Genomic DNA, 10774 nt, shown 5'->3' on the forward strand with positions numbered 1-10774 from the left:
TGTGGAAGGGAGCCGGAGATTAGTAATAACTAATGATTAAATGCAAAGTGGTGTAAACACATAGTGAGTGAAAAGAGGTGAGAGAAGGAGTAACACTTAGTGCATCAGCACCTTAGGCCTACTGCAGCATAACTAAAGGAGGATTCAGAGTCACCTGATCCAGCCCATGTAAGGAAAAGGATTTAACAGAGAGCCAATGAAGGGAAGCCAATCTGGGAGAAATATGAATCTCTCTTTCATTCCCCGTCAGTACTCTCGCTACAGCATTTTGTGATCAACAGAAGCCTTTTCAAGGAGTTTTTAGAACAACCTGCAATAGTCCAGCCTAGAAGTGATAAATACACAAACTAGCTTTTTAGCATCACATGACAGGATGTTTCTAATTTTAGAGATAATGATCAAATGCAAGAAAACAGTACATATTTGTTTAATATGTGCACTGAAACATGTGCCTACTCAAAAATAACTCCCAAGATTCCTCACAGGGTTACTGAATGCCAAGGTAATGCCATCTGGAGTAAGTACCTGGTTGGACATCATGTGTCTACGGTGTTTTTAGGGCTGAGTACAATAACCTCAGCTTTATCTAAATTTAGATGCAGGAAGTTAGAGTGCAAACTAGAACTCAGACATAGCTTATAAAATCAAGTGTTAAAAAAAAACGATTTTTTTAAAGAAAATACAAATCTTCTAAAGTACGGACCCGTGCTGCTCATCTGTTATCTGCATTGTGAAATTTCATAGTTAACGTTATCAATCACCAACATTAAAGATCCTTTACCTAAACTGGTTGCTCAGTAAAGGGTGCCCAAGGTCTTTAAATCTCTTTTATAATCTACGATTCACTGCCACTGACACACTACACCCCAGACCAGGCACAACACAACAGATGCATTGAACTGCCTGAGAGAATCTGGTGCAACTGCATAGCAGAGCATACAAAAAAAAAATTAATTGCTTCATTTTATCTAGTCCCAGCATACGTCATTTTGTTCACCACAGTCCCCACAAGAAGAAGAATCTATGTGGATTTAATGCTACTGAACCTTTTCCTATAAATAACTGAAACACCTGGGAAATATTAGCAAATGGTTTATAAAATACTAATATAGAGCTGTAAGACCTGTGTTTTTATGTAATTTTGTACATGTCTGTAGTAGTACCCAGACACGTCTTCAAGTTTTCATGAACACACCTAATGACACAGGCTGGTGCCTATTAGCAGAATACCTTGGCACACAAAGCTGAGTACCTACCCTGTTGTGACACAGACACACCCCAAGGTTTCCATCACATGTTTCTGGGAATTCATCGTTTGGTTTACTTGCTAATCACGGAGTACTATTTGACTTCTTGTTAGGTGAATTCCTGATGACGTGAGTGAGACCATAAAACTCCGCTTACGTTTCAATGAAAGACGGGCAAGATGTGGTTATCCACTGAATACCAACATCCTGCCTATTTCACTTTTGTGCTGTGCTTTCCCTACTGTTATTTTCTCTAAAAGACACGTAACAAGAAACCCCTCTTTGGTTTCAGGACTTTCAGATGTGGCACCTTTGGTTTTGTTTCATCATACTCGTGCTTCGCTTTCTATCGTCATGAAGGAAGTCAAGATAATCATGGCTTCCTCTGTTGTATTGCTTCTTTTCTAAATTGGTGATTTCCAAATCCTTTCTGTTTGCACCAGGGTGAAATTATTTCCAGATCATCAGAAACACTATTTATTGCTGGAATTTATGGTAAGCTACCTGGTAATAGTATTGTCATACTATACCTGGTAAAAAATTTTGTTGTCAAGGGGAAAAAACGATTTAACAAAAATTTTCAGTTTTATAATTACAAGACAGTCTGTCTTGAAAAAGTTATTTCTTACAACTCGAGCCCAAAAAGTCATTCTCACAGCTTGTTTTTTTGTTTTGTTTTGTTTTTTTAAATCACTACAACAGTATTTCTTTATCATGTAGAAAAACTGAGATGTACAGTTGAAATTGTACGTTGGGTTTTTTGGTAAGCTATTTCACAGATTAAATATGTGGTCAAACTTCTTTACAATAAAAGAGAGGGGAACACCTTGACATCACAGTTGCGATTTGGTGGCAAATAGAAGAAGCCGGATTTCGTCTGATCCAAGTAATCTCAGAGTTAACACTGAGGTTTCTGTTGTAGAAACGTGGTTCGCGTATAACGCCATGGTAACTTATGCTGGCTGACAACACAACTAATGCTTGTAACTTACTTGCTATTCCTGGCAAATGTCTCAAACCTGTGTAACCAGATTATTCCAATACAGTAAACAGGGGATTGATTGTCACACTTTTTCCTCTATGTTGTGCTGTGTGTTGTCTTCCTTTTTTTGCAATAATTGCATAATTGCAACAAAAAAGTAATTAACTATCAATGACACTCATAGACAACTAAAGGTAGTTATCAATGGGTTTAAAAAGTAGTAAACATCAGTAATGTTTGTAATAGACACCACCTAATGCCTAGTGTATTTAACACCAGCGATCATTTTTGTGAATGATTCTACATGTGAGCAGTGAAATTCAGGACTTTACATGGTAAATGGTAAATGGCCTGTATTTGTATAGCGCTTTTTTTCCAGTCCCTAAGGACCCCAAAGCGCTTTACACAACCTGTCATCCACCCATTCACACACTGGTGATGGCAAGCTACATTGTAGCCACCCTGGGGCGCACTGACAGAGGCGAGGCTGCCGGACACTGGCGCCACCGGGCCCTCTGACCACCACCAGTAGGCAACGGGTGAAGTGTCTTGCCCAAGGACACAATGACCGAGACTGTCCAAGCCGGGCCTCAAACCCGCAACCTTCCAATTACAAGGCAAACTCCCAACTCTTGAGCCACGATCATCCCATACTTTAATAATGTAGCCTGTTTTAAAGCCATAAGACAAGTGAGATTCCCATGACTGTATTTTGAACTGAGTTACTGATGTCATTACAGGCCAGAATTTCACTGTATCTTTTACTATTTTCCAACAAGTAAATTGTGCAGTAGTGAGCAAGTCTATGTAAACACGTGAGAAGAAAAATGAACTACAGTCATATCAACCTGACTCTGAACTGTCAGTTTGAAAGTCTCTGGGATCTTCCTTTTTAAGGTTGCTAGCCTTGATTTAGCAACTCTAACTTTTTCACAGTAACACACATCACTTATGACAAATGGAAAACCTTGGATTGCCAGCAGTAGGGTAGACTGGAATTGGTCATCACAAAATGTCAGTGTGTCATTGATGGTTCATTACTTTTTGTTTAAAAAAAGGAAACCCATCCTATGGCAGCACCTTAAACCTCAATTTAATGAAGCAGTTGTCATTGAAAGACCCTTCAGTGATCAGCAATTCATGCAAGAGTACAGTGTGAGAACCAAACTTGCTCTATCCTACTATTTCTGAGATCAGTTTTGGCAGATAACACATGAAGCCACATTTCCTTTGCCAGAAGAGCAATGCTTTTAGATTACCTAGATGCAAAAATATTTCTTATACTTGAGATTCATGTAGTCCTTTTTACTGGAACTGCAATTACACAGAACACACCAAGAATACCTGTTAAATTAATTTCACTTGTATCTGCCAGCATACCAAAGCTATTTTCACATCTCCTTTATCAGGCTGTGGGACTGTACGCTTTCATTTTTAAATGAAACCGGTTTACTGTCACCTAAGAAATAAAAACAGCTCTGAGAGCGCACTCAGTGATTAAACTAATCTTGAATAAGGTTGTGACAGTTCTGTGTGCTAAATCTTTTTTTTTTTTTTAACACTTTCTCTTTATTGATTTTCATCTTATTTTACATACAGAACTAAAGAGGGCAAGGGAAACAAACACATTCACATATGTTCACATATTCCAAAATACACAACGGCTTGTTTTACTTACACATATTACATATTACACAGGTGCATGTTCCATTCAAACAAATTCGTAGCGGTCCCTCTGCATCACAGAGCTATCAGTCTCTAGTCTCTTGACGTATAACGATCCCATCGTTCCCAAAGTCTCTCTCCTTTCTCCTTCTGTAGCCGCAGTGAGAGGGTAATCAGTTCCATATGATGAATTGTGTTAATAATGTCTATGACCAGCTTCCGTGTGGGGGGGCTTGTCTGTAACCAACACTTAGTAATTGCCTTTTTGCATGCAACCATAATTATTTTCAGTAAATATGAGTCTCTGTTATTTATATCCTCAGGGATATTCCCAAGGTACATGGTACTAAAGGAGAAGTCCAGTGTTACCTCCAGCACATCCATCACCATTTGTTTAATCTCCTCCCAAAAGAGCTTCAGTTTAGGGCATGACCAGAAGACATGGAAGCAACCTGCAGTGACCTCCCCGCACTCCCTCCAGCATGAAGCGCCTGAACCACTTATTTTGGATTTCTGCTTTGGTGTGATGAAGAATCTAATTAAATTCTTCCATCCAAAATCTCGCCATGTTAAAGAATTTGTGGTAGATAACACATTCTTCCACATCCGCAACCAATCTTCCTCTGAGATAGTTATACCTGCTTCTTTTTCCCATCGATGACTGACATATCTTGTTGAGGTCTTTTTCATAGCTGTAAAACTTCTGTATATTTTGCCTATAGTACCTCTTATAATGTTGTCACCATAAGCATCCATAAATATTTGGATCACCCAACTAGCATCTGCGTCAAGCATTTTAATTTCCTTCCGGAAGAAGCTCCGAACCTGTAGGTAACGATAAAAATCTTCCCTGCCGATCTCATAAATCTGACACATGTCCTCAAAATTTATCAGCTCCCCATGCTTCACTACCTTACAGATCGCAGTGATTCCATGCCTGGACCACTCCCTGAATTTATGGTCTAACAATGCTGGAAGGAAGCGTGGGAGATACGCTGGCCATCCCAGCAACCCTATTTCCCTATTAAGACCAAAAATTTTAATCACATCTGCCCATTTTTTCAGGGAAAAACTTACACATAAATTTTGCATCTGATATGCCTGTGGCAAACTCTCAAGAGACCCCAGAACAGACTGTATTGGGAAATCCATCAAAGAAAGCTCAATGTCCTTCCATTTTGCCTCAAACTTAGAGTTACACCAGCACACTAGAGGTCTGATCTGGGCTGCCAGATAGTAATCCTCAAAGCACGGTAGAGCCATGCCCCCCCCCGCTCACCAGGCAGCTGCATTGTTGCATATTTCACTCTCGGCCTTTTATTTCCCCATATGAATCTTGAGCAATGCATATCCCACTCCCTAAATTGTTTTGCTGGGACCTCCACTGGAAGTGCTGCAAACAAATATAGCAGCTTTGGGAGGATATTTATCTTTATTGCTCTAACTTTGCTGCCCAGATCGAGGTGGAGCAGACCCCACCTCTCCAGATCTTCATATATCTTCTTGTTCACCCGGTTATAATTAACTTCATATAACAATGCAAGGTCTTTTGTCAGCAGGATCCCCAAATACTCCATTTGAGATTGATGCCATCCGAATCTATATTTTGCTACCAATTGTCTTGAGGGGTTAAAAAAGAATGTCAAGATTTGAGTCCTGTGTGCTAAATCACTAGATAGATTTATTTATTTATTTTAATTGCAGGATTAATTGTGTGTCTGTTTTGCAAATGTTTTTTAATTTATTTGAGATTTTTAATCATCATGTCTGATAATGTCTCTGGAGTAGGGGGCAATGATAACAATAATTCTGTGAAAGAAGAGTCACGTGACATGTGAAACTTCCCTTTTAGATGAGTCAAAATTTCATGAAAAGGAAACACTGGGTTAACTTGGTTGATTTATGTAACTGCTTATCTCAGCTGTAAATGTTGGGATAAGTGAATCTAGATAGCAGAAAGGTATTCTGGTTGAACTTGCTTCGTGGTGTAGGGATCAGATCTGAGCTCTATCCTTAACATAAAATGGTTTGTTTTTAAATGGTCGACTTACTCTACATGGTGTAAGTATGATTGATTATGAGATAACGACACACTTTAGATTTACTTCTCACGGGTTTCTGAAGGTTATTGACTGCTGTTCAATCATTTGAAGTCCAGTCCTTGTACCTGACACTTTTTCAGGATTTTTTTTAAATTATTTGTTTTTGCTTGAGCCACTTAATACTGACTTGAAGTATTCAAACATAAAAAGGCATCGAACTCAAGTTAAGCTGTTTATCATTTGTTGTCATGTCTTTAGCTGAATCTATGAAAGGCCAAAGATAAAGTTTGAAAAGCATAAAATGCTGTATTTGCACTAACAAAGAGCTATTAGCTGAATGTGGTGCGATGCGATGTTCAGAAATCTTTTACTTTTTTGTACTTTGTTACAGACATACGTCTTCCTGCAACTCTTAGCAGCACTTCAAATGAGCCATATTGCTCAAAGGGGCACAATTGTTGTTTCTCATTTTGTTTTTGTACTTGGGAAAAAGGCTGCTGTGTTCAGACACCAGAAAAAGAGTTGCACATCATTACTCAATTGTGACTTTATAGTGTTCTACTGAAATTTAAAAAGGAATGTCCTCATATGTGGATATCTACATCAGGTGAAAAGATAATTCTTTGTTTTGTTTTTCCCCCCAATCAGGCCAAAGAGCAAAGAGAAATAAAAAAAAATGCTGGGTATGAAGATCAGAGAAAAACAAAGGTCTGGGAAGATTAATCTAAAAATTGAAATATTTTGTTTCAAATCTTCAATATGTAAGTAGGACAGAAGAGGGGTATAGCAGTGAGACTGCACAGCTATCTGTAAAACACAGTGGAGGCCAACGTTCCCTCTAAGCTGCGCACGTGCGCAATTGCGCACTGCTGGCACGGTCTCTGCGCACAGAAAATCTGCGTTGCGCACAAAAAAAATTCTAACCTGAATTGAAATTAACATCAATACTTTAAAAATTCTGTTTTGCAGTGTTAGTCAGTAAGTGACTGGCTGCTCCCGTATGGAATTAGAACGATGCCACCTTATCCCTGCGATTCACATTCGTATACGACGGCTACGACAGCGTCCTTATGTGCAGACACCGGTGTTTTAGCTAGCAAAGCCGCGTGGCTGATGAGGAGTGAAGCCACGTTAATGACAACGTGTACAACCGTTGGAGATGTGAGCAGGACAGACGGAACAATTGACGGAATTCATTAACCCTGTGAGGAAAAACTGGTATAATTGACTTTATACCAGTTTTTAAATTGTGATGATAGGCCACGTAAAACCAGAGTTATAATAAAAATATATGCAATGTTTGGTTTTCTTCCTGAATACTATCGTTGGTTATATTTACTGTGGGAAGAAACGGTAAAAACGGTGTTTTATAAGGAAAACGCTTGAAAGCACTCGCCACCTGTGAGCAAAAATAAAACCAAAAAACCCCCCCGCCCTTTCCTATTGGTCGAAAAATGTACCATGTCGACCAATCAAAAAATGATATGGCAACATGGCATTTAGATGTTTAGGATGGGGGAAGTTTTAGGAGTCACGGTGGTGTTTTGAGATGTGAGAGATTTGCGACGTTTAGCACAAATCTTGTGTAGTGTGTAGTGTAGTCAATAGTTTTGCTGTGTGTGTCAGAACAATGAGGCAACTGCTGAGTGTTACAGGAGTGATACATCTCCTGTTGTCAGGCCTGCAGGTATCAGGCTGTTGTTCTCCTTTATTTCATAGAGGACAGAAATTATTTTTTGGGGTGGCACCTTTTTAATTTGTGTGGCATCAAATTTGATGCAGAACAGCTGATTGCTCTGCAAATAGTTTGAAATGTTTATTTTGTCGAGCACTTGTGTGATTTATTTTATGGTTTCTAGTTTTGATCCTTTGCCCCTCATGTTTCCCTGTGCCCCCTCTGTTCTGTGTAAAGTCCGCGTTTCTTGGTCTGTGTCTTCGCATGTTTTGAGCTTCTTGTGTTTCAGGATTTCCCTCTGTGTATTATTTATCATCTCTAGTCTTTTGGTTCTTTGCCTTATGGTTATGTCTCTGTGTTTCTTAGTTGCTGTCTTTACCGTGTCAAGATCACGTCTCTGTGTTGTACTTCCTGTTTTACTTTGAAGGTCCGTGTCTTATGTGAATGTGTCCTGCTTCCTTGTCTCGTCAGTTCTGATTTCTCCCAGCTGTGCCCTCCTTCTGTGTCTCATTCCCCTCGTTACTTTCCAGTGTATTTAAACCCTGTTTCTCTGAGTCAGTGTCGTGTTGTCCCTCAAGCTGTGTGTTTCCTCGTGTGCCTCGCTGCAAGGTGTAAATTTATGTTTTCCCAGTAGTTTAGTTTTGTATGCTTTTCCCCTGTCAGCAAATAAAGCTGAGTTTTTTGAGTTCATCCCTCGAATCTGAGTGCCTGCATCTTGGGTCCAACTCCTGCCTGCCACACAGCACTTCCTGACAGCCTTGGCTGCATTTTTAGGTAAACAGCTGCAAAAAACTTTGTTTGCATAACTCGGTTACTTTTTTGAAGAAGTAACAATATAATTAATTGCCTAACATTGGTCATTGTATACTGTATTTTGCAGACAGTGAGTTACAGGACTCTCTCCCAGACCACAGACTCGTAATACAAGTCAGAGCTTCATAAAAAAAAAAATATATATATACATACATACACTACGCAAGTAACCCTGGCAGAAGGCGTTATATGAATAGGATGAGGGACCTATGGATTCTTCGATACCCAACATCCACAATGACGGCGAAACAACTAGTAGCTCAGTGTTCCAACATTCGAAAGAAGGGACTGCTCCCACAGCTAGCGATTGATGAGGTACAACATAAATGCTACGGCAAGGGGGAGCCCGGACGCCAGGTCAGGGGGAAGATATCATCCCCCCCACCCGAGATTGGGTACCAAGTGCGATAGGAGAAGGATCGTTGAGTGCGAGAGGAACTGACCTGAAAGATAGGATCATGGCCAAGCTTGAAACCTGGACCCCCCTCCGTAGCCGGTTACCAAGATTACGTGAAGTACCCTCAGAAGGTCTGCTAGATGATGTTAATGCAGCACTACGGACGATACCTACAGCCACGATTACCGAGACTAACAAGCTGATCTACAATATGGCAGCAGTGATCAGTGAGATGCTTGGCTACAAGTTGAACAGCCACAAGGGGCAGTACCCTCCATGGAGAAGGAGGATATATATATATGTATATATATATATATGTATATATATATATATATATATATATATATATATATATATATATATATATCCACCCAACTTACACTATTCGAAACTAGAAAAAGTTGCATTTCCTGTGTAAAACTATGTGCTGAAAGGAGGTGAAGAAACCAAAAATTCTGCTGAAAAGGGGTGAAGAAGCTGAAATTTGTACTGAAAAGAGGTGAAAAACTTTAACAGTCTGCTGAAAGAAAATGTTGCCATGAGCTGGGCTCGAACCCAAGCTTTCTGCTTTCAAGGGAGCTACTCAGCTTACTGAGCCAAACTGGTTGTCAGGTAATTAAAAAGAAGTGGAAAAGCTGAAAATGCCGTTAAAAAGTGGAAACCTTTTTGAATTTTCTACTGAAAAGAGATGAAAAAACTGAAAATTGTGCTGAAAAGAGGTGCAGAAACTGAAATTTCTCATGAAAAGAGGTGAAAATACTGAAAATTCTCATAAAAAGAGGTGAAAAAACTGAAAATTCTGCTGAAGACAGTTGAAAAAGCTGAACTTTCTGCAGAAAACAGGTGAAAACCTGAAAATTCTGCTGAAAACAGGTGAGAAAACTGAAAATTCTGCTGAAAAGGGGTGAAGAAGCTGATATTTGTGTTGAGAAGAGTTTAAAAAAAGTTTAAGTGTTAGCTGAAAAAATCTGATAAAAACTGCAGAAGTAGTTCCACGGCGAAGAAAAAAATGGAGCAACTAGAATAAAGTATAAAGAATAAAGAGGAACAGGAACTCAATAGTGTGAATGCCTTCACACAATAAATTTCCATATTTTGAAACGAGTTTAATCTTTAATGACTTCTTGTTCTGATTATATTTACTTCATATGGTTCATGATTTGTCACGTTATAGGGCTTTACCCACAACCATCAAGTTTGTCTATCTTGAATGAAGATTTACTTTTTTATATGATTAAAAGTGGCTTTGTAGTTGATATGTATTTCATACTGACCTTATTTTTAAGTGTCCCTACTGCATAATTTGATTATGTGCAACTTCTAACTTAATGTGTTTCACATAAAGGCAGCTAAACTTATCACCTGCTATACAAAAGAAATGCACGACCCACGAGTGAGCGGCCCTTTTTTGCCTTGACTTTTACATTTTTATACGGCATTAGTTTTCAAGTGTGATAACCATGTCAACCATCAACCCAAACTATCGTGAATGAAAAGACTCCACTTCTACACTACTTGCAGTACAATTTGTCTCCTTTCCTATAAAATACTTGCGATACCCAAAACGTATACTTACATACTTATTAAAATTACCTACAGTGTAATTCTTTCTTGGCTAAATTAAGTAGGTAAATTGTTTTGCATTTTAATTTCAGGTAAAATACATGGAAACTCAATATTAAACTAGGCCAAGTACACCACTAGTTATCTTATAAAGTGTCATATTAGTGTTACCAATTTTTTAGATTTTAAAGGTATGGCCATCTTTTAAATAGCGTGTATGGCTGAGAAGTAACAAATGCACATAAATGCAGTAGATCATTTTCGTCTCTTATAGAGGCTGAAAAGACTGCTGTGTCTGTGAGATTCTGTAGTCAGTATTTGTGCGTTTAAAAAATGTATTATAAATGTCGTGCTGTAATATTCCAATCCCAGATCACAATCATGCACTTT

Source organism: Neolamprologus multifasciatus, chromosome 18 (genome assembly GCF_963576455.1).
Source record: "Neolamprologus multifasciatus chromosome 18, fNeoMul1.2, whole genome shotgun sequence".
In the NCBI taxonomy this organism is placed as follows: domain Eukaryota; kingdom Metazoa; phylum Chordata; class Actinopteri; order Cichliformes; family Cichlidae; genus Neolamprologus; species Neolamprologus multifasciatus.